At 46.4% G+C, this 9792-nt stretch overlaps 1 non-coding gene across 1 annotated transcript; it reads left to right on the forward strand.

The window, feature by feature from the left end:
• The first annotated feature begins 1310 nt into the window (after nt 1-1310).
• TRNAR-UCU (transfer RNA arginine (anticodon UCU)) lies at nt 1311-1383 on the forward strand. Its single transcript has one exon. It is a non-coding gene; the product is annotated as a tRNA-Arg (tRNA).
• The last annotated feature ends 8409 nt before the right edge of the window (nt 1384-9792 follow it).

The following is a 9792-nucleotide window of genomic DNA, read 5'->3' on the forward strand; positions in this document are numbered from 1 at the left end:
TGTGGGGGCCATGTTTTTTTTTTCATTGTTCCCTCTTTGAAGGTGAGCAGCAAACTTACATTTTTTTTTTTCAGTTTTGCTCTGTGAATGAAAACTTGTAACAGATATAAAGTACCCTGTTTCCCCGAAAATAAGACCTAGCGTGATTGTCAGTGATGGCTGCAATATAAGCCCTACCCCCAAAATAAGCCCTACCCTGAAAATAAGACCTACAAGGACTTTAACTAGGGCTTATTTGGGGGGTAGGGCTTATATTGCAGCCATCACCAACAATCATGCTAGGTCTTATTTTCGGGGAAACAGGGTAGGTGTCATCCCAAATATGGCTGCAAATGAGGAAATACCTTTTAGGTGAGCGTCAAAGAAGTGTTGCTGGTGCCCCATTCAAGTGGTCCCCATTCAGATACCCGTAAAACAGTGGAGACCGGCCAGCAGACCTGGGCACGGTAGGTGGAGCTGGTAGCAGCTCCACAGACAATCATAGACAATGATGAAGGACTATCAGGGCATCATTGTTGCCCAATCCACCATACTGGGAATGGACTCTCCACCATCTATGAAGAGCCAGGCTTCCACATTCAACTGAGTTGTCCTGTCTACATTTCAGGTCAAACCCATGGCTAGCTCATGTCCTCTAAGAGAGAGCTTATCCATGGAGTAGAGACACTATGCAGACCAGAGGACACGTATTTGTCCCATTCCTCATGACCAATATTGGCGTAGTGACCACTGAGGCCTACAATGGCTGAAGGACTCTCTAGCTCCAGGTCACTCTACAACAAGGATCTGCCTCTCTAGGTCACCTAAGAATATCGTAACCCAAGGAGAATGAAGGGAAAATATGGACGCTCGTGGCTAGGGTGGGTGGAATGAGAATCGTTCATAGAGTCTCCCCCTACAGGACAGGATATTGAAGAGGAAGAATTCCATGAACATGGGAGAGGCATGGACAGTTCATCTGTAGGGTTGGTGGAATGAGAACAGTTCATACAAACTCCCCCTACAAGACAGAATATGAAAGAGTCATAACTCTACAATATGGACCTGAATCTCCAGGTCTTTTAAGAAATTTAAAGCCAAAGGAGGAAGAGGAGGAAAAGTGGAACTTCTCTATATAGGTAAAGTTCTGCTTTAAGATCGGGCAGCACAAAGGCTTAGTAGTTAGCACTTCTGCCTTGCAGCACTGGGGTGTTTGGTTCATATTCTGACCAGGACATTGTCTGCATGAAGTCCGCATGTTCTCCCTGTGCTTGCGTGGGTTTCCTCCGAGTACTCCGTTTTCCTCCCACACTCCAAAGACATGCTACCTCGCGTTGGTGGTGCAGTGGTGAGCATAGCTGCTTTCTAAGCAGCTGACCCGGGTTCGATTCCCGGCCAACATCATCTCATAAGATGGCTGCCTCACCTGGTACGTGTCAACCCCCCCTTCCCATCATATCTGTATATACAATGTTATCTCTACAGTACTGTGCAAACGATTTAGCCAGGTGTGAACAAATTCTGTAACCATAGAAGCCATGTGATCCCTTCCTGGCTATGTCCTGCTCAGAGATCACTATGAACCTACCATAGGGTCCATGTGATCCCTTCCTGGCTATGTCCTGGTCGGAGATCACTATGAACCTACCATAGGGGCCTATTGACATGAAATGTTCCCCACATGTCAGTAACAATCTATGAAATCCATACATACAAAGACACTCCAAAAACAGAGATATTGTGCTGCACAGTTGCTCGGCACTCCCATAAGAGATATTTTGAGACACAGTTGCTCAGCACTCCCATTAAGAAATATTGGGCTGCACAGTTGCTCGACACTCCCATACAGAGATATTCGGCTGCACAGTTAATCGGCACTCCCATACAGAAGTATTGTGCTGCACAGTTGCTCGGCACACCCATACAGATGATATTGGGCTGCACAGTTGCTCGGCACTCCCATAGATATTGGCCTGCACAGTTGCTCGGTACTCCTATACAGACGCATTGTGCTGCACAGTTGCTCGGCACTCCCATAGAGAAATTTTACTGCACAGTTGCTTGGACTCCCATACAGTAAGTATTGTGCTGCACAGTTGCTCGGCACTTCCATAGGGTTATTGGGCTGCAGTTGCTTGGAATTCTTAAACAGAAGTATTGTGCTGCACAGTTGCTTGGCACTCCCATAAAGAGATATTGTGATGCACAGTTGCTCAGCACTCCCACACAGAAGTATTGTGATGCATAGCTGCTCGACACTCCCATACAGAAGTATTGTGCTGCACAGTTGCTCGGGACTCCCATAGAGATATTTTACTGCACAGTTGCTCGGTATTCTTATACAGAAGTATTGTGCTGCACAGTTGCTTGGCACTCCCATAGAGATATTGGGCTGCACAGTTGCTTGGCACTCCCATACAGACATATTGGGCTGCACAGCTGCTGGGCAGTAAATGAGTCTCTAGTGAACCCCATGACTTAAAGCAGCACTCCAGCCCTCCCTTCAGTCTTGCACAGTTGTATTGGATCCTTTCCTGTCCTGAAATTGCTTATTGTCATTAGTACAGTGACAGTGCATATTTCTAGCACTGATCACTGTATTGGAGTCACTGGTCCCCAAAAAGTGTCACTTAGTGTCAGATTATCCGCTGTAATGTCACGGTCCCGCTAACAATCGCTGATCGCCGCCATTACTAGTAAGAAAAATGAAAAACAATAAAAATTCCATAAATCTCTCCCATAGTTTGTAGACACAACCGATCAATATACGATTATTGGCATTTTTAGAGGAAGAAATTTTATTTTTTACTTTTTTTTATTGGATGTTTTATAACAGAAAGTCAAAAATATTGTTTTTTTTTTGTTTATAGGCGATAAAATCCCAGCAATAGAAAGTTCTATTTGTGGAAAAAATGAGATGAATGATATTTGTGTAGAGCGTCGCACGACCGCGCAATTGTCACTTATAGGAACGCCGTATCACAGAAAACGGCCTGGTCATGAAGGGGGGGTGAAGAGGTTAAACCCCAATGGTGGAGATAATCACTTTGATAAACGATCAATTTCTTTTCTGATCGATTTCCTCCAATAGGAATAATCGATCGATAGGCGACAACCCATTCAATCGATATGATACATCTGAGGAAGTGGATTTCAATGGAAAAGGATATAATCATAATGGATAATAAATGTATTTCTGTTTCCATGGTGTAATCCCAGAATCTGATTGGTCACAGTAGTAGAGTGGGAGTGGCTTAGATCTTTATCACTGTCTGGGGTCTCCATAGTGGAGATTTAGCCCTCACTTCCTCCGGGGTCAGAAAGGCAGGAAGTGAGCAGAATCTCTCCCACAGCAATAAATAAGGGGAGGAGCATCTACTCTACACACAGTGGCCATCTTGGATTGCAGAGCCTCTTTCCAGGGATAAATGTTTTCGGGGACCAATAGAAATCCCCCAAATGGTTACAAGGGACCCCATACTGAGAGAAATATGTAGGCTGCCATTGCTGATCGCCTTCTGAAAATGCTAAACTCCTGGCTGGCTCTGGCTTCCATGCTTTCTGCATCACTGCATGTTCATTTAGAACTTCTTCCCAATCAGTGATGGAGAACGGACAGAAAGCATCAGACTGACAGCCAGGCAACGAGTAGATTCAGTCTCTGTATTCTCCCATAATAAACAATCCAGGGGCTTTACAAGACCCCCCCCCCTCCCCCCACTATCCTCATAGCAAACACTCTCATTTCTCTCTTTGTAATATGAGACACATCCCCCTCATAACGCTAACAATAAAAACATTCTCCTTTATTTATAATGTAACATATGAGGGAGAAATAAAAAAAAAAATTTGCAGTGAAAGGGTTAAAATGTGTGTGTGGGGAGGGGAGGGGGAGGGGTTACTTGGTTTGACAGCTAAAGGGTTGAAACAAATGAACAATATAGTTTGGTGGTGAAAGGGTTAAAAACTGAAAGAAAAAACAATTAGATTTGGCAGTTGAAGAGAATAAATCTCCCTAAAGGGGGCGCAGACAGCAATAAAAACCTGACAGGGGTTCTAATCCCTCTCCACTCCATCTAACACTAACAATAAAAACATTTCCCTTTATTTATAATGTAACATATGGGGGAGAAATGAAAAAAAAAATTATTTGGCAGTGAAAGTGGCAGTTAAAATGTGTGTGTGGGGGAGGGGGAGGGGGAGGGGTTACTTGGTTTGACAGTTAAACGGCTGAAACAAATGAACAATATAGTTTGGTGGTGAAAGGGTTAAAAACTGAAAGAATTTGGCAGTTGAAGAGAATGAATCTCCCTAAAGGGGGCGCAGACAGCAATAAAAACCTGACAGGGGTTCTAATCCCTCTCCACTCCATCCAACACTAACAATAAACAAGTTTTCCCTTTAGTGATAATTTTACATTTGGGCAAGAAATGTGAAAAACACATTTTGGTTTTGTCGGTAAAAGGGTTAAAAATGGGGGGAGGGTATAAAAAAAGAAAAGAAGTTGGTTTGGTGCTAAAAGGGTTAAAAAAAATATAAAACTTACAAAAATCTGTGTTTTGATAAAAAAAAAAGATTCATAGAAAGGGTTAAAAATGAAAAAAAAATACGATTTTGTAGGGCAAGGGTTAAAAACAAAAGGGGGAGGGGAATTGGTTTCATAAATGAAAGGGAAAACATTTGATTTGGCAGTGAAAGGGTTAAAAATGGAGAAATAATTGGTGTGTAATAATGATAAAATAAAAGAAAAGATTTGATGGAGGATTTCTAAGGCTCCATTCACAATGTTATCATAAGAATAGAGATCTTTATTTCAGCCATGGGACTGTAAGGGTTAAATCTCATTCACAATAACATGTTCTTCCAGGAGCCGTATATCCCTATTAGATCCGTATACTGATCCTACAGGCTGAATTCACAAAGCTCACAAATAAGGACGTGGCCCCTTTAAGAAAAATCGTCAGTTATTTTTCAAAAAAAAAAAAAAAAAGGTCACCTGACTGCACTCTGCGATCTGATTGGTCCCTTGATTCTCTGCCTATGATGTCATCGGCTGAGTCTCTATATAGCCAGACGCAGGTCAGTGAGCTCTCAGAAGCTCAGAGATCACAGACCAGTGAAGACGTGCTTCTTATCTCTCCTGAGATATTTCTTGCGATTTTATTGGATTTGATTTCGTTCGATTCAATTTCATTGCGATTTCTATTGTCATACATTTAAAGCGAGTTTCTTTATTCCTAATAATGAACCGATTTAAATGTAATTGGCTTCTTTCTCTGAAAAACACCAAAGAGAAAGCCAGCAAAGGAGGGGCAATGGTAGGAGGTATCAGTGACCAGCCTGCAGATACCCCCCCAACCAAAAAGCCCCCCAAAATGAAGAGGATTGTGCGCGGCTGTTTCAGAGCCGTCGTTGGATGTTTCGGCTGTAACCGAGATACTGGGATTGGTAAGTGTTATGGATAGTGATAGATACAAAAAGTACTCTGGATAAGTCACCTACACTCATCAATCAAATTATTGATTATTTGTTTTCATAGAATTATAGAACAGAAGGGATATTAAAGTGATTGATAAGCCACAATCTGATCTTTATAACATTTCCTCTGTCAGATAAAAATCTGCATCCTCGTGCCTGTGCATTATTTATAAATAAAACGCTTTCTAGTTGTATTAAAGAGGAAGGAATCCCATCGATTTAACACTTTCAAAAAACATTTCTATTTCTGGCATGTCTGGAATGCTAACTGTCACATTGGTTGTGCTCTCAACCAAACTGTCAAACCATCCAATGGCTGGTGTCATAACGGATCACATGTGCAGCATTATGGCAGTTGAAGATTCACCACTTCACCCTTCTTATGTGTATGTTGGTCTTGCTGATGGGTACATGATCTCTATGTGTTATCAGATGGGACACTGTAGGTGTCCTGGGGGATGCTATTGATTAAATATGTCCGCATTCATCATCACGGGTGTTTAATAATAAGAAACAGAAGCACTGCAGATTACTCCACCGCACCCGAAAGTGAAGAATCAGACCCCTTTTTCATTTTAGTGGGTCGGCATAACTGCCAGGCAACCAAAATTTTTATATAAAGGCCATTAGTCATCCCTGTGTCCCTGTCATGCTGGGATTATTTATTGTCCCTTGCACTGGAATTTTGAACTTTTCTCTCCATAATTTGATGTTGTATACAAATACATATATATATATATGTAGGTGCTAAATCCGATTCTTATTTTTTTATTGCAGATGTACAACGTACTCCCCCAGTGAAGAAGATAGTATTTGAAAGCGACTTTGACATACCACCAGCATATAGTTGCCAACATTGTGAAAAAAAAATGAGGGACACTTTTGTGGCTGCAGGCGGAGCTGTCCAATAATTAGGGGGCGGGGCATTCGTCAGCAGGCGTGGCCTAGCAAAAATAGACAAGTGCGGCGCGCGAGCAGAGTCCGTCCTTGCATCAGATGTCCCCGGCGGAGCCCCCCCTCACACCAGGAGTCCCCGGCGGAGCCCCCCCTCACACCAGGAGTCCCCGGCGGAGCCCCCCCTCACACCAGGAGTCCCCGGCGGAGCCCCCCCTCACACCAGGAGTCCCCGGCGGAGCCCCCCTCACATCAGGAGTCCCCGGCGGAGCCCCCCCTCACATCAGGAGTCCCCGGCGGAGCTCCCCCTCACATCAGGAGTCCCCGGCGGACCCCCCCTCACATCAGGAGTCCCCGGCGGAGCACCCCCTCACATCAGGAATCCCCGGCGGAGCTCCCCCTCACATCAGGAGTCCCCGGCGGAGCTCCCCCTCACATCAGGAGTCCCCGGCGGAGCCCCCCCTCACATCAGGAGTCCCCGGCGGAGCCCCCCTCACATCAGGTGTCCCCGGTGGAGCTCCCCCTCACATCAGGAGTCCCCGGCGGAGCCCCCCCTCACATCAGGAGTCCCCGGTGGAGCTCCCCCTCACAATCAGGAGTCCCCGGCGGAGCTCCCCTCACATCAGGTGTCCCCGGTGGAGCTCCCCCTCACATCAGGAGTCCCCGGCGGAGCCCCCCCTCACATCAGGAGTCCCCGGTGGAGCTCCCCCTCACAATCAGGAGTCCCCGGCGGAGCCCCCCCTCACATCAGGAGTCCCCGGTGGACAATGTTTCCGCCGGCCGCCGACCTCTAGCGGCGGCGGCGGCGGCGGTTTCGAAAACGGGAACCGGATTTTTCGGGGCATTTCCCGGGACACCACAAATCCGGAAATCCGGGACAGTTGGCAGCTATGCCAGCATGGTGACGTTCACAAGGAGTCTCCACCAGAAACACAGATTTCTACACTGGTGGCGGCTGCCACTCCAGTAACCGGAGGGTCCTCTCATCGGGCCTCCATTTTTGTTTTTGGAGCTTCTGAATCACCATCAATGTAGCTGGACAAACCAGACAATTGGTTGTTCCTAGAAAAAGACTCAACAAAAAGTCAGAGGAACCCTCCTAGGGACCAGGTTAATCAAAAATATCACATTCTAAAGGGAAAGGTAGAACAAGGGGGAGTATGGAAGAGGGAGAGGGAGGAAAAGGGGGGGAAGGGAAGGTTGAAGAAAGAAGGGGGTGAGGGTTGGGGGGAACCCCCACACCCCTTCCTTACTCCTAACCTCCCCCCCTCCTTTCCTCCCTCTCCCTCTTCCATACTCCCCCTTGTTCTACCTTTCCCTTTAGAATGTGATATTTTTGATTAACCTGGTCCCTAGGAGGGTTCCTCCTACTTTTTGTTGAGTCTTCTAGGAACAACCAATTGTCTGGGAGGAAAAGGGGGGGGAGAGAAGGTTGGAGAAAGAAGGGAGTAAGGGTTGGGGGGAACCCCCCACCCCTTCCTTACCCCTAACCTCCCCCCCTCCTTTCCTCCCTCTCTCCTTCTTCCATACTCCCCCCCTTGGGCGTGTGTTGGACCGGCTATGAGGGGAGGTTGGAGCCCGGTATGTTTTTGAGGTGTGTGTTGGACCGGCTAAGGGGAGGTTGGAGGCCGGTATGTTTTTGAGGCGTGTGTTGGACCGGCTATAAGGGGAGGTTGAAGGCAGGTATGTTTTTGAGGGAGGTTGGAACTCTTTTTGTCTTCAGAGGCGTGAGGAGTCTTTCCGGCTTTCTTTAGGCTTTCTCTGCTGGAGAAATGAGAACTCTTGCCACCAGTGAGGTCCTATATGGAGAAGACCAAGGCCTCACTCACACGAGGTGTATGAATCTGTACCCTGTGTGGGGGCTGTGTTTACCCCAAAAAGGACATCCATGTGGGTGCAGTTGCGCGGATGCACCCTGGGTGCGTTCGGGGCCGTGCACCAGCACCCACACAGATGTCACATTTGGTACAGCCTCTGCACTCCAGTTGGCATATGGGCAGCACAGAGGCTTAGGGGTTAGCCTTGCAGCACTGGGGTCCTTGTTTGAGATTCTGACCAGGACACTATCTGCATGGAGTTTGCATGTTCTCCCTGTGCTTGCGTGGGTTTCCTCTGGGTTCTCCGGTTTCCTCCCACACTACAAAGACATGCTACTTTGCGTTGGTGGTGCAGTGGTGAGCATAGCTGCCTTCCCAGCAGCTGACCCGGGTTCGATTCCTGGCCAACGCCATCTCCAATACTTGGAGTCCTCAGAGAGAAAAGCGCTATACAAGGTCAATGCGGAGAATATATTAGCGGTGGAATAAAGAATGAAGCGAATGTGTGGAATGTTTGAGGAAGAAAATGTTCCCCCAGAATCTATAGAAGGTGAACCCAGCAACTGAAAGAAGACGCTTAGGCTGCGATCACACCTAGGCCTTCTGGTTTGCGGTTGGAATTACTGCAATTCCCGATTTGCTGCAAAACACGGGACACGCTTGTGATACCGTTACTTTCAATGGCACCTCAATCACTGGACAATATTGTCACCTATACCATAAAATCAAGGTAAGTGCAGCGCAAAAAACTAAATAAAAGAAAAAAAAGAAAAGTCCAATCAAGATGGAGGTTCCAATCACCCGACAAAAGGAATGGCAGGATCCCTTGTGTGAAAATAGGGGGAAAGAAGTCCTTCTGATGTGCAGTGACAGTATCCTTCACCAAAAAAGCCTAAATACGCTTACCAGAAATGGTGGACCTCCCTGCCACAGAAGGTCAAAAGCGCATGTATCCTCCCCCTCAGGGATGTTGCAAACCTCCCAGGTTAGAGCGGTCCTCAATCCCAGTGAGTGGAACTCCTGTCCAGCAAGGAAATCCAATCAAGCAGGGGGAACCTCCAGAAGCAGATGAAATCATAGTGTGCAGCGCTCCAAAAAAGGCAAAGGGAACACTCTAAGTGTACTCCGTTTAATGGTCACAAAATATAAGTATAAAATAGCAGCTCTAGGTAGCGCAAATGGATAAAAACTTTACAATAAAAGCCGATCCACAGACCAGCTGCATAGAGGTGGCAGCAGGGCATTGCAGAGTATTGGCAGGGCATTGCAGAGTATTGGCAGGGCATTGCAGAGTATTGTCGGGGCATTGCAGAGTATTGGCAGGGCATTGCAGAGTATTGGCAGTTAGTAATAATAATAAGAAGAAGAATATTACCAATAATAATAAAAGTATAATAAATGTTTTTAGCTGAATTCCGCTCTTCTTTTCAATGGGGGACATTTCTCCACAGAACACAAAACTTCTATGACATCCATGTGATGAATCGGACCTATCAGGGAGCAGATTGCAGAAGCCCCTCCCCTCGATGGACCAGTTCGGCCAGCAGGGGGGCTCTGTGTGTATGGAGGACTACATCTCCCAGCATGCCCCGCTCTCCTCATAGAGATCTGTGTTAATGTTGTG

This window comes from Aquarana catesbeiana, linkage group LG08, assembly GCF_042186555.1.
Source record: "Aquarana catesbeiana isolate 2022-GZ linkage group LG08, ASM4218655v1, whole genome shotgun sequence".
In the NCBI taxonomy this organism is placed as follows: Eukaryota; Metazoa; Chordata; class Amphibia; order Anura; family Ranidae; genus Aquarana; species Aquarana catesbeiana.